The following is a 12,353-nucleotide window of genomic DNA, read 5'->3' on the forward strand; positions in this document are numbered from 1 at the left end:
CGTAGGGCAAATTTTGGAGAATGGTTTAAGCTTACATTAGAGGACAATAAGTGTGTGATCTTTGATCCAAAGGGACAACAAATCCATCAAGTTAAAATGAGAGGAAAGAGCTTTTCCTTTGATTTAATTGAAGAAAAATCGGTTGCCTATCCGAGCCAAGAGATGACAACTAATATGTAGAACAAGAGACTCGGACATTTTTATCATAGGTCACTCTTGTACATGCTAAAGAAATATATGGTTTGAGGACTAACACTTATCCAGGCTGAACACGCAGCTTGCCGCACATGTCAATTAGGAAAGCAAACTAGGATGCCTTTTTCCCAGGCAACCTGGAGAGCATAAGTGAAGTTTCAATTAGTCCATACTTATTTTTGTTTTGTTGACCACAAATGACTGCTCGCTTAACGGAAGTAAATATTTTGTAGCATTCATTGATGATTTGACACAATTGTGTTGGATTTATTTTCTCAAGTTCAAACCTGAAGTACCTGAAGTGTCCTTGAAATCAAAGCTTTGGTAGAAAATTAAAGTGGTTGCAGGATTCAAATGTATAGATCAGGTGATGGTATCGAGTACACATCTGATCGACTATGAAAATTTTTGTGAAAATGTAGGAATTAAGCATCAAATCACTTTTCCATATACTCCATAGCGAAATGGTGTCAGTTAATGGAAGAACAGATCGATAATGGAGATGTTGAGAGGATTATTGTATAAGAAGGACCTGTGCATAAGCAGCTAACACTGCTATTTTTTTGTTGAACAGGTTTCCTACAAAGGTTGTGAAGGAAAAGACAACTTTTGAGGCATGGCACAGGTATAAGACGTCCTTACAAAACTTAATAATGTTTGGTTGTTTTTGTTTCTCCCATATTCCACGGGTTGAGAGGGACAAGTTCGATAAGAAAGTTGAATGCGGAGTCTTTGTTGTTTATAGTACAATCTCCAAATCTTACATAATTTTTCAATCTCAAACAGAAAAAATTATGGTAAGCAGAGATGTGTTTTATTATGGAGAATGAGCAATAGAACTGGGAAGAATTTTACCAAAAGCACAAGAAATCTACTAGATTCAGATGAGAATATTGATGATCAACCTGTGAGAGGAACAGTCACTCTCTGACATAACTAGAGATGCAATTTGACAATTTTAGATCCTTCTGGATTAGAAGAAGCAGTTTACTATCACAACTAGAAATCTGTAATGGAGGAGGAGCTTGCAATGATTGAGAAGAGCAAGACATGGCAGCTTGTCGAAAAACCACAACATAGGAAGATCATTGGTGTGAAGTCGGTTTACCCCACAAAATTGAATGTTGATGGATCTCTTAACAATCTCAAGGCAAGACTTGTTGTGAAAGGTTACTCACAAATTTTTGGAGTTGATTATTCAAAAACCTTTGCTCCATTTCCTAGGCTTGATACTATAAGGTTGTTACTAGTTGTAACAACCCTAAAAATGTATAAGATAAGTAATGCTTAATGTGTCTAGAATGCCTACGATTAGACCTGGTTCACAGGGATTGATGAACCTAGAACCAGAAATCTTAACCCTTGCTACGGCCATGTAGGGCTCTCGAATATGAAGATTTACTCAAATGAGTCTTTACCAGACTTAAAAAGGGAAAACCTTAGGTTTGGAGGGTCTATGGGTAAAATTGTCTTTTTTTAGTATAAGGGTAGTATCGTAATACCCTACACATATAATTAATTAATTAATTAATAAGGTTGAGGGGTATTTTGAGGAGAGAAGGCCAAAAATTGGCCCTTGAAGTGAAGTCTTGTTTCACCCGGGTTCGAACCTAGGTGTAAGCAATGAATTAAATTTGTTTTTTTTTAAGTTGTTAAATTAATGAAATTAATTTATATTTATTATTTAATATCTCATTTAAAATAAAAGTTAATCAGATTTTCAATAATTAAATAAAACCTTATGTGACTAAGTACTAAACTAGACTCCTCAGCCTAAGAAAACTCTTCTCACCCACGCTCGTCTCTCTCTCTCACGTCTCTATCACTTTCATTCACGATCTCTCTCTGCCAAATTAACTTTCAAGAACAGAAAACTAAACCAAGTTCTTCACACTTGAAGAACTCACACGAAATTACAAGAAAACAAACGTTAATCACATGTTAAGCAAAGGGAGGTTGTCCGTCCAGTGGTGTTGACATTGAGGGGACTTGGACGTGATCTTGGGTGAAGTTTTTGGGAAGAAATTCGAGGGTTTAACCTCAAAAAGGTTTGGGTTCTCTTCTCTCTTGGTCCCTTTCCCAAGAGACACCTTAAGGTTAAGATTATTCAGTCCGAAAACTCACTCTCACTAGCTCCCAATGACTCGTAGGTTCGGTTTGATTGATGGTAGATTTAGGTGTATATTGTGTTTCCGTGAAGAATATGTTTATGTTTGTGTATTTGAAATGGTATGAATGACAACCTATGTGTTTTCGCAACTATGTGCATGTGTGTGCAAGAATGTGATGATGACTAGGGTCTCGGCTTGAGGTTCCAATATGTGTAACGTTATGGTTGTTATTTTACATGCATAAACCTATGTAAATCGTCATGTTAATAAAAGATGGATATGTGGCTTATTTAAGTAAAAATCTCTTGGCTAAACGAATCTTTGAAAAATGCACCCCAAAATGTCTTAAATGGTCTAAGAATTAATCTATGAGTTCAAGTGAAAATATTGATGAAAGTGAGCTAAAATGTGACCAAATTTCCAGCAATTAACATGTTTAGTTTAGGCTAACTGTAGATGAACAAATCTGGAAAATTAATTGAGTGAAAAATGAGGTGAAGTCACCCGGATTCGAACTCGCAACCTCACCCGTATAATGCCTTAAAATCGCAAAAGGGAAATGGGGGTCAAGGAGATTCGATCTCGTGTGTGCTGGGTGAAAATTAAAGTACAAAAAAATTTAATAAAAAAAATGTGAGACATGGAAATCGAACCCACGACCTCTAGGCAGCGAATGAGTCAAAGAAAAATGAAAGAAAAAGAAATGGGAGACGTGGGAATCAAACCCACGACCTCCTAGGCATATTCAAGGGGGAAAATTTAAAATCAATTAAAGAGAGGCTGTGGAGGTTCGAACCCACAACCTCTCGGCCATGGAAGAGAGAGTTCAAAGAAAGTAATTAAAAGAAAATGATGTTGTGGGGGTTCGACCCCACATCCTCTCAATCCCATTGAGCAAAAGATGAAGAGAAAAACTAAGGGAAAATTAAAATGAAGGTGTTGGGGCTCGATCTTGGGTCCCAAGCCGTGTGGACCAAAAATAAAAAAATGTAAGTGTTGTCTAAGGGATTCGAAATTGGGTTCCATTGCCCGAATTCTGTAGTGACACATAAGCCATACGTGAATTAAATATTCAAGAATAATGTTGCCTACTTAGATCGAAATTGAGATCTTGGCATACATACAAGATGCATAAGTCTTGTACCACATAATCTTAGGAATATATGAATGACTTGAACAAACAATGAATGAAGCCTCATGGCTTGTATGTACAGACCCATAAGTCTAGCATACGTTTAAAAATAGGTGAACCTAAGATGTATGTAATGAATTGATGTAACCCTAGAAGGGTTAAGTAAGAGTGTAAAACACACTAAATGGCCAAGTGCATTGGAACATGATGAAATGAACAAAGAAATGATGAAATAAACAAAGAAACGATGGAATGAACAATGAAATGATGAAACCCTAGAAGGGTTAAGTAATAGTGTGAAACACACTAAATGCCAAGTGCATTGGCATATGATGAAATGAACATTTACGTAAATGGGGTGAGTAATTATGAACAGAAAATGTTCTAATGTTAATTGATATTGTGACAACAAGATATGAGGCTAATGTAAAAAATGTGAGCAACCTCAAATGAGCCTAATTAAATGTTTCCAAAACGTACTGACCTATGAGAGTATAAAGTTAATGAAGAGATCAGTCTTTACGAACACTCTAATTAAAGTATTGAGATTAACACACTTAATACTAATGATGAGATGGGAAATCATCTATTGAGCTATGATGTCCTCATACTAGAAGCCAACTTCCATCACATATGAGTTGAATGTAATGGAACTTTATACTGAGCATCGATAGACTAGCTATGAGTAGTGATGCCTTCTTTCGGGAAGGGAGGAGGTTCACGTAACTCTCATAAGATGAGAATGTCCGGCATGCCGGGTATGGGTCTCCTTATATCTCCTAGTCTTCGAACATACACTGTCAATATAGGGATCTGGCGGGGTTAAATTCCCATGTATGCTAGCATGTTTAGGGTCACTTTGGCCGGTGATTCCACCTCTTTTCGGTAAGGGGGAGACATTGGATTTCATGATGCTCACATGATCTATGTCGGATTAAGATAAAGATCCCCATGAATGAATGAGCCAGTCTCAAATGATGCACATAATTAAATGAATGATACCAAAGTTGTTAGGATAGGATAATCAAGAGGTGAGATAGACTTAAGTAATTTCACTAGGTCATTCTTGATCATTGCACAACGACCCTGATGAATGTCTTAAACTACATCCTAGGTATATGAATGAATTTAAATGAAGTATGTATGAATGAATGAAGCAGACTCTGTGTTTGCTAAAGAAGGCTCCCTAGTTATGGTCCCATATGTTGAACCCTCATTTTTGGGAAGTCTTGATATCAAGTCCATGATTCCATGGTCTCATGTCATATGAACGAATAATATGAAAAATGTTATGTGCTATATGCAATTTGTTATGAGCTATGTCCTAGATGTTATGTGTTGTGTACAATATGATAAGTATGATGATGCATGTTACTCTCATGGCATGACATTCCTAATCCCAATTTGGAAAGTTCTCTCACTTTCATAATCAAAATTTTGAAAGCTCACCAACTTTGCTAATCCCAATTTGGCAAGTCCGCTAACCTGTCTTTCCATAATCATGTTGTTAGGAAAGAGCTATTCTTACTCATGCATGTCCCTGGTGTGTGATTTCATATACCCATACTTAGAACAAGTGTGTACTAACCCTGTACAACTCTACAATTTTAGGTGTAGACACACGTGAACGCTAGAGCAATAGGTTGATGATGAAACTATCCGGACGCGGAACATTCATCCGGACATGGTAGGCCCTCATTCTTTTGAGGATGCTTGCCCATTATATTCTATCTTAGTTATTGGATTGAGCTAGAAGAGTATGTTCAACTAGAGTTTCTTTCCGTTTTGTTCAGACATTGTATTGGTGCCATTTTTGCAAGTATACATTTAATGCTATATATAACTATTTCTTTCATTTGATGATATTAATGTTAGATGGTTGATGGTGAACAATTAAAAATATAATAGAATGATTATTATATATGTTAAAAAAAAATTTAAATGTTCCGCTAAAATTAACCTAGACAAAGTAAGAATGACGTAAGTAGGCTTGTATGCGACCTCTGAGAGGTCAACGACGCCGGTCTCGTCTGGGTCTAGACTCTGATCGTGAAAAAGTTGGTATCATAGCAATAGGGTAAATGTCTAGGATAATAAGTTCACATCAACCATATTGAGTAGTTTCTATGTCATGGTAGTGAAGTGCACCGCTATCCTGAATTAGAGACTGCATGATGCGTAGGAAAATTTCCCTTCTACTGATCTCATCGTGCCTTTTGCTAATGTCTGATTTCTTGATGTTATGAGCGTGTCTAACATCAATCCTTGTTGTTTTTCAGAAAATGAATGCTAGGAGCACCATTGGTCAGAGGAGAGGAGGAGCAGCTGCTGGGGACAATCAGGTTCCACCCTAGGCTCCAGTCGAAGGAGTGGCTATGCCGGTTAACCCAGTTGGGTTGATTGATGCTGAGGTGAGGGCATCTCTTGCCTAGATAGCATAGTCCATCATTATGCAGGCCCAGGCCATGAGTGACCAGGTCAACCGGCAGAATATTCAGAGGGAGAACCCAACGATTCACAGTATGGCTGAGAGGCTGAGAGACTTTACGAGGATGAATCCTCTTATTTTCACAGGGCGTAAGACTTCGGAGGATCCCCAGGAGTTTGTGGATGAGTTTCATAAGATATTGGTGGCTATGGGGGCCACAGATACTGAGAAAGCAGAGTTGGCTTCCTATCAACTCAAGGATATTGTACAGACTTGGTGCAAGATATGGCAAGATAGCCGAATTTTGGGCGGATTTCTGATCACTTGGGAGCTGTTTAAGACAGCATTTCTTGAGAGATTCTTTATCAGAGAGATGAGGGAGGCCAAGGTTGAGGAGTTTATCAACCTTAAGCAGGGATCCATGACAGACAGGGATTATTCCCTGAAGTTTGATAAGTTGTCCACGTATAATACTTCCCTTGTATCTAACCGCAGGGATGAGATGAGCAGGTTCCTCACATGAATCAATGGAGATCTGGAGGAGAAGTGTCGGTCTGCGATGCTCCATGATAACATGGACCTCTCCAGGTTGATGGTGCATGTCCATTAGGTAGAGGACAGCCGCAAGAAAAAGTATGTTCGTGATGCTAGGAGGCCTAAGCATCAAGATCAGGCAGATCCCAGCCATGGAGGCCACATAAACAATTTTGGCGTCCGTGAGCAGCCCAGTTTCAAAAAGGGGCAACTGATTTCAGGGAACTCTAACTCACAGAGGAGTACAACACCTAGAGGAGGCAGACCCGAGAACATGAAGGGTAATAGAGGTGAGATGCAGCGTGCCAAAAAAATTGTGCTAAGTGTGGCCGTGCTCACATTGGAGAGTGAAGACAGGGCACTAATGCCTACTTCGGTTGCTGTAAGAGTGGACACATGGTTAGAGACTACCCACAGAATAGAGGTCAGGCTGGAGGTAATGCTCAGCCTAGGTCTAATCCTCAGGATGCAGCAGCAGCCGAGCCTCCTAAGAGGAACAGGTTCTATGCCCTGAAGGGCAGGGAGGAGCTAGAGAAGTCCGCTGATGTGGTCACAGGTATGCTGCAGGTATTCTCAACTTCTGTTTATGCTTTCCTTGATCCACGGTCTATGCTTTCCTTTGTAACTCCTTTGCTCGCTCTCACTTTTGAGCTTTTTCCTTAAGTTATTGTTGATCCTATAGTGGTTAGTACACCTTTAGGAGAAAATGTGAGGACTGATAGAGTATACAAAGATTGCCCAATAGTTGTATGTGGTAAGACTATGTGTGCAGACTTGGTTGAGTTACCAATGCATAATTTTGATGTTATTCTTGGCATGGACTGTCTTCATAGTTGTTATGCTTGCATGGATTGTCATAGTAGGGTTGTGAGATTTCGTTTCCCTAATGAAGAAGAGCTAGTCTGGGAGGGGTACAACTCGAGTCATCCTAATCCCTTGATTTCGAACCTTACAGCCAATAAAATGATGTCCAACGGGTTATTATGTCATCTTGTGACTTTTAATGATTTAGATCATGACCTTCATTCCATGGACTCAGTTCCTGTAGTGAATGAGTTCCAAGATTTATTTCCTGATGATTTGCCTAGAGTTACTCCCCCTCGAGAGATTGACTTTGGCATTGACTTAGAACCCGATACTAAACCAATTTCAATTCCTCCTTACAGAATGGCTCCAGCTAAACTCAAAGAGTTGAAGCTGTAGTTAAAAGATCTCACTAATAAGGGTTTCATTCAGCCGAGCATCTCCCCTTGGGGCGCTCCCATGTTGTTTGTGAAAAAGAAAGATAGAACCCTTAGAATGTGTATCGATTATCGGCAGCTCAACAATGTTACTATCAAGAATCGACATCCACTTCACAGAACAGATGACTTGTTGGACCAACTCCAAGGGTCTAGTTTCTTCTCGAAGATTGATCTTCGTGCAGGGTACCATCAGTTCAGGGTTAGGGATGAAGATGTTCCAAAGACAGCCTTTTGTACCCGTTATGGTCATTAATAGTTTTTAGTTATGTCATTTGGTCTCACGAATGCACCTGCTGTATTTATGGATCTAATGAACAGAGTCTTCTGTGAATACCTTGACTCTTTCGTCCTAGTATTCATTGTTGACATTATCATCTACTCTAAGACCAATGAAGAGATGAACAACATTTAAGACTAACCTTGCGGGTACTTAGACAACATCAGTTGTATGCCAAATTCAGCAAGTGTGAATTCTGGCTTAGATTAGTGACCTTCCTAGGTCATGTTGTTTTCGACAAAGGTGTGGAGGTAGATCCCAGGAAGATAGATGGTATTAAGAACTGGCCAAAACTTCTTACTCCCATATATATTCGTAGCTTCATGGGATTGGCTGGTTATTATTACATGTTCGTGGAGAGTTTTTCTTCCGTTGCAGCCTCACTGACAACTTTGACTAAGACGAAGGCCAAGTTTGAATGGACAGAGGCTTTTAAGAAGAGTTTCCAGGAGCTCAAGGATAGACTCACTTCAGCCTGGTGCTTACTTTGCCAAACTGTAATGAGAATTACACTGTTTATTGTGATTCATCTGGGGTTGGTTTGGGTTGTGTTCTTATGCAGGGTGGTATGGTTATAGCTTATGCATCCAGACAACTCAAGGTTCATGAGAAGAATTATCCCACTAATAACCTGGAGTTGGCAGGGGTGGTGTTTGCACTAATATTGTAGAGGAACTACTTGTACGGAGTCAGGAGGATGTGTTCATTTACCACAAAAGTGTCTAGTACGTGTTCACACAAAGGGAGTAGAATCTACGTCAGTGGAGATGGTTGGAGTTTTTGAAGGACTATGACATGAATGTCCACTACCATCCAGGTAAGGGTAATGTTGTAGCTGATGCTTTGAGTAGGATGAGCATGGGAAGTACAACCCACGTTGAGGATGAGAAGAAGGAATTGGTGAAAGATATACGTAGACTGGCAAGACTGGGTGTGCGGTTGGTTGACTCTACTAGTGAGGTTGTTTCAGTTCATCCTAATTCTGAATCATCCTTAGTAGTTGAAGTCAAGGAGGGCTAGCATCTTGATCATGTGTTGATGGAGCTGAAAGACTCAATGTTTGTTAAGATTAATTAGTCTTTTCCTTTGGGAGATGACGACATACTTATGTACCAAGATAGGCTGTGTGTACCAGATATGGATGATTTGCGGACTAGGATCATTGCAGAGGCACATGGTTCCACATATTCCATACATCCAGGTTCCACCAAGATGTATCATGATCTTAAGCAGATCTATTGGGGCGATGGCATGAAGAAGGACATTGCAGAATATGTGGCCAAGTTTCCTAACTGTCAACAGGTTAAGGAAGAACATCTTAAGCTTGGCGGTCTTACTCAGATTATTAAGGTTCCGACTTGGAAATGGGAGGCTATTAATATGGACTTCGTAGTAGGTCTTTCGAAGACTAGGAGACAACATGATTCCATATGGGTTATTGTAGACACGATGACTAAGTCCACCTAATTTATCCCTGTGAAGTCTACTTACAGAGCTGAGGATTATGGGAAACTCTACATTGATGAGATTGTGAGATGGCATGGGATCCTTTGTCTATCATTTTAAATAGAGGAGCTCTGTTCACTTCACATTTCTGGAGATCATTCCAGAGGAACTTAGGCATGCAGGTGAAGCTTAGTACTGCCTTTCATCCTCAGACTTATGGGCAGGCAGAGCACACCATTCAGACATTGGAGGACATGTTGATGTGTGTATGATTGACTTCAAGGGTAGTTGGGATGACCATCTGCCTTTGATAGAGTTCTCGTATAATAATAGGTATCACTCCAGCATTGGGATGGCACCATTTGAGACAGTGTATGGTAGGAGGTATAGATCTCCAGTTGGGTGATTCGAGGTTGAAGAGTCATCCATTTTGGGTCCACAGATCATTCGTGAGGCCTTAGAGAAGGTTAGAGTGATTAGGGACAAGTTGTCTACTGGTTACAGTCGGCAGAAGTCTTATGCTGAAAATAGAAAACGACCATTAGAGTTTGATGTATGTGACCAGGCCTATTTGAAGAAATCACCTATGAAGGTGGTGATGAGGTTTGGCAAGAAAGGGAAGTTGAGTCCAAGGTATGTTGGGCCATATGAGATCCTACAGCGTGTAGGTGAGGTGGCGTATGAGTTGGCATTTCTTGCGGAGCTAGCTTCTGTTCATCCAGTCTTTCATGTCTCTATGTTAAAGAAGTGGCTAGGCGATCCAGCATCAATTCTACCTATAGAAGGTATGGGGCTTGATGAAAATGTGTCCTATGAGGAGGTACCTATTGAAACTTTAGACAGATAGGTCAAACGACTGAGGAACAAGGAGATTGCCATAGTGAAGGTAATGTGGAGGAATCATCTTGTTGAGGGTGCTACGTGGGAGGCCGAGGCCGATATGAGATCCCTCTACCCCCATCTTTTTAGCTCTTGAGGTTAGACTACCTACTTTTAAGTCTAAGTTTCGTTATCTCTCTATTCTTTGTTGCTATTGCTTGATTGTGTATAGTAACTATGTTATGATCTATTTGGCATTACGCGAAATAATTAGTAGTGTCATTCGGTGATGAATGTTCCTAAGGGGGGGATAATGTAACAACCCTAAAAATGTATAAAATAAGTAATGCTTAATATGTCTAGAATGACTACGATTAGATCGGGTTCACACGGATTGATGTGCGTAGAAGTAGACCTCTGAACCCTTGCTATGGCCAAGAAAACTAACTTAAGAGTTAGTTTATCTAGAAAAGGTTTGGTCCATCCATGTAGGGCTCCCGAATATGACGATTTACTTGAATGAGTCTTTACTGGACTTAAAAAGGGAAAATCTTAGGTTTGGAGGGTCTAGGGGTAAAATGGTCCTTTCCAGGATAAGGGTAGTATCGTAATTACCCTACATATATAATTAATTATTTAATTAATAAGGTTGAGGGGTATTTTTGGGAGGGAGGTCCGAAAATTAGCCCTTGAAGTGAAGTCTTGCTTCAACCGCGTTCGAACCTAGGTGGAAGCAATGAATTAAATTTGATTTTAATTTAAGTTGGTAAATTAATGAAATTAATTTATATTTATTATTTATTATCTTATTTAAAATAAAAGGAAATCAGATTCTCAATAATAAAATAAAACCTTATTTGACTAAGTCCTAAACTAGACTCCTAAGCCTAAGAAAACTCTTCTCTCCCACGCTCATCTCTCTCTCACATCTCTATCACTCTCATTGACGATCTCTCTCTGCCAAAGTAACTTTCAAGAACAGAAAAATAAACCATTTTCTTCACACTTGAAGAACTCACACGAAATTACAAAAAAAAAAAACAAACGTTAATCACACGTTAGGCAAAGGGAGGTTGTCCGTCGAGTGGTGTTGACATTGAGGGGACTTGGACGTGATCTTGGATGAAGTGTTTGGTCAGCAAGTCGAGGTTTAAACGTCAAAAAGGTATGGGTTCTCTTATCTCTTGGTCCCTTTCCCAAGAGACCCCTAAAGGTTCAGATTATTTAGTCCGAAAACTAGGGTTGTTCCCCGTTGCATGTCCTTGTGACTAACTCCCAATGATTCGTAGGTTGGGAATGATTGCTTGTAGATTTAAGGGTATGTTGTGTTTTCACGATGAATATGTTTATGTTTGTGTATTTGAAATCGTATGAATAACAACCTATGTGTTTTCGAAACTATGTGCATGTCTGTGCAAGAATTTGACGATGACTAGGGTCTCGACTTGAGGCTCCAAAATGTGTAACATTATGGTTGTTATTTTACGTGCATAAACCTATGTAAATCATGATGTTCATAAAATATGGAATAAGGCTGATTTAAGTAACAATCTCTTGGCTAAACGAATCTATTACAAATGCACCCCAAAACGTGTGAAATGGTCAACGAATTACTCTCTATTAGTTCAAGTGAAAATATTGATAATAGTAAGCTGAAATGTTACCAAGTTTCCATCAACTTAAATGTTTAGTATAGGGTAAATGTAGATGAACAAATCTGGAAAATTAATTGAGGGTAAAATGAGGTGATGTCACCAGGATTCAAACCCGCGGCTTCACCCGTATAATCCCTTAAAATTGCAAAAGGGAAATGGGGGTCAAGGGGATTCGATCTCGGGTGTGCTGGCCTAAAAGTAAAGTACAAAAAAATTAATAAAAATATATGTGAGGCGTGGGAATCGAACCCACGACCTCTAGGAAGTGAATGATAGTCAAACAAAAATGAAAGAAAAAGAAATGGGAGGCGTGGGAATCGAACCCATGACCTCCTAGGCAGATTCAAGGGGAAAAATTTAAATGAAATTAAAGAGAGGTTGTGGGGGTTCGATCCTACATACTACCAATCCCATTGAACGCAAAATGAAGAGAAAAACTATGGGAAAATTAAAATGAAGGTGTTGGGGATCAACCTTGGGTCCCCAAGCCGTGTGGACCAAAATAAAAAAAA

The sequence above is a fragment of the Solanum pennellii genome, chromosome 12 (assembly GCF_001406875.1).
Source record: "Solanum pennellii chromosome 12, SPENNV200".
NCBI classification, from domain to species: Eukaryota; Viridiplantae; Streptophyta; class Magnoliopsida; order Solanales; family Solanaceae; genus Solanum; species Solanum pennellii.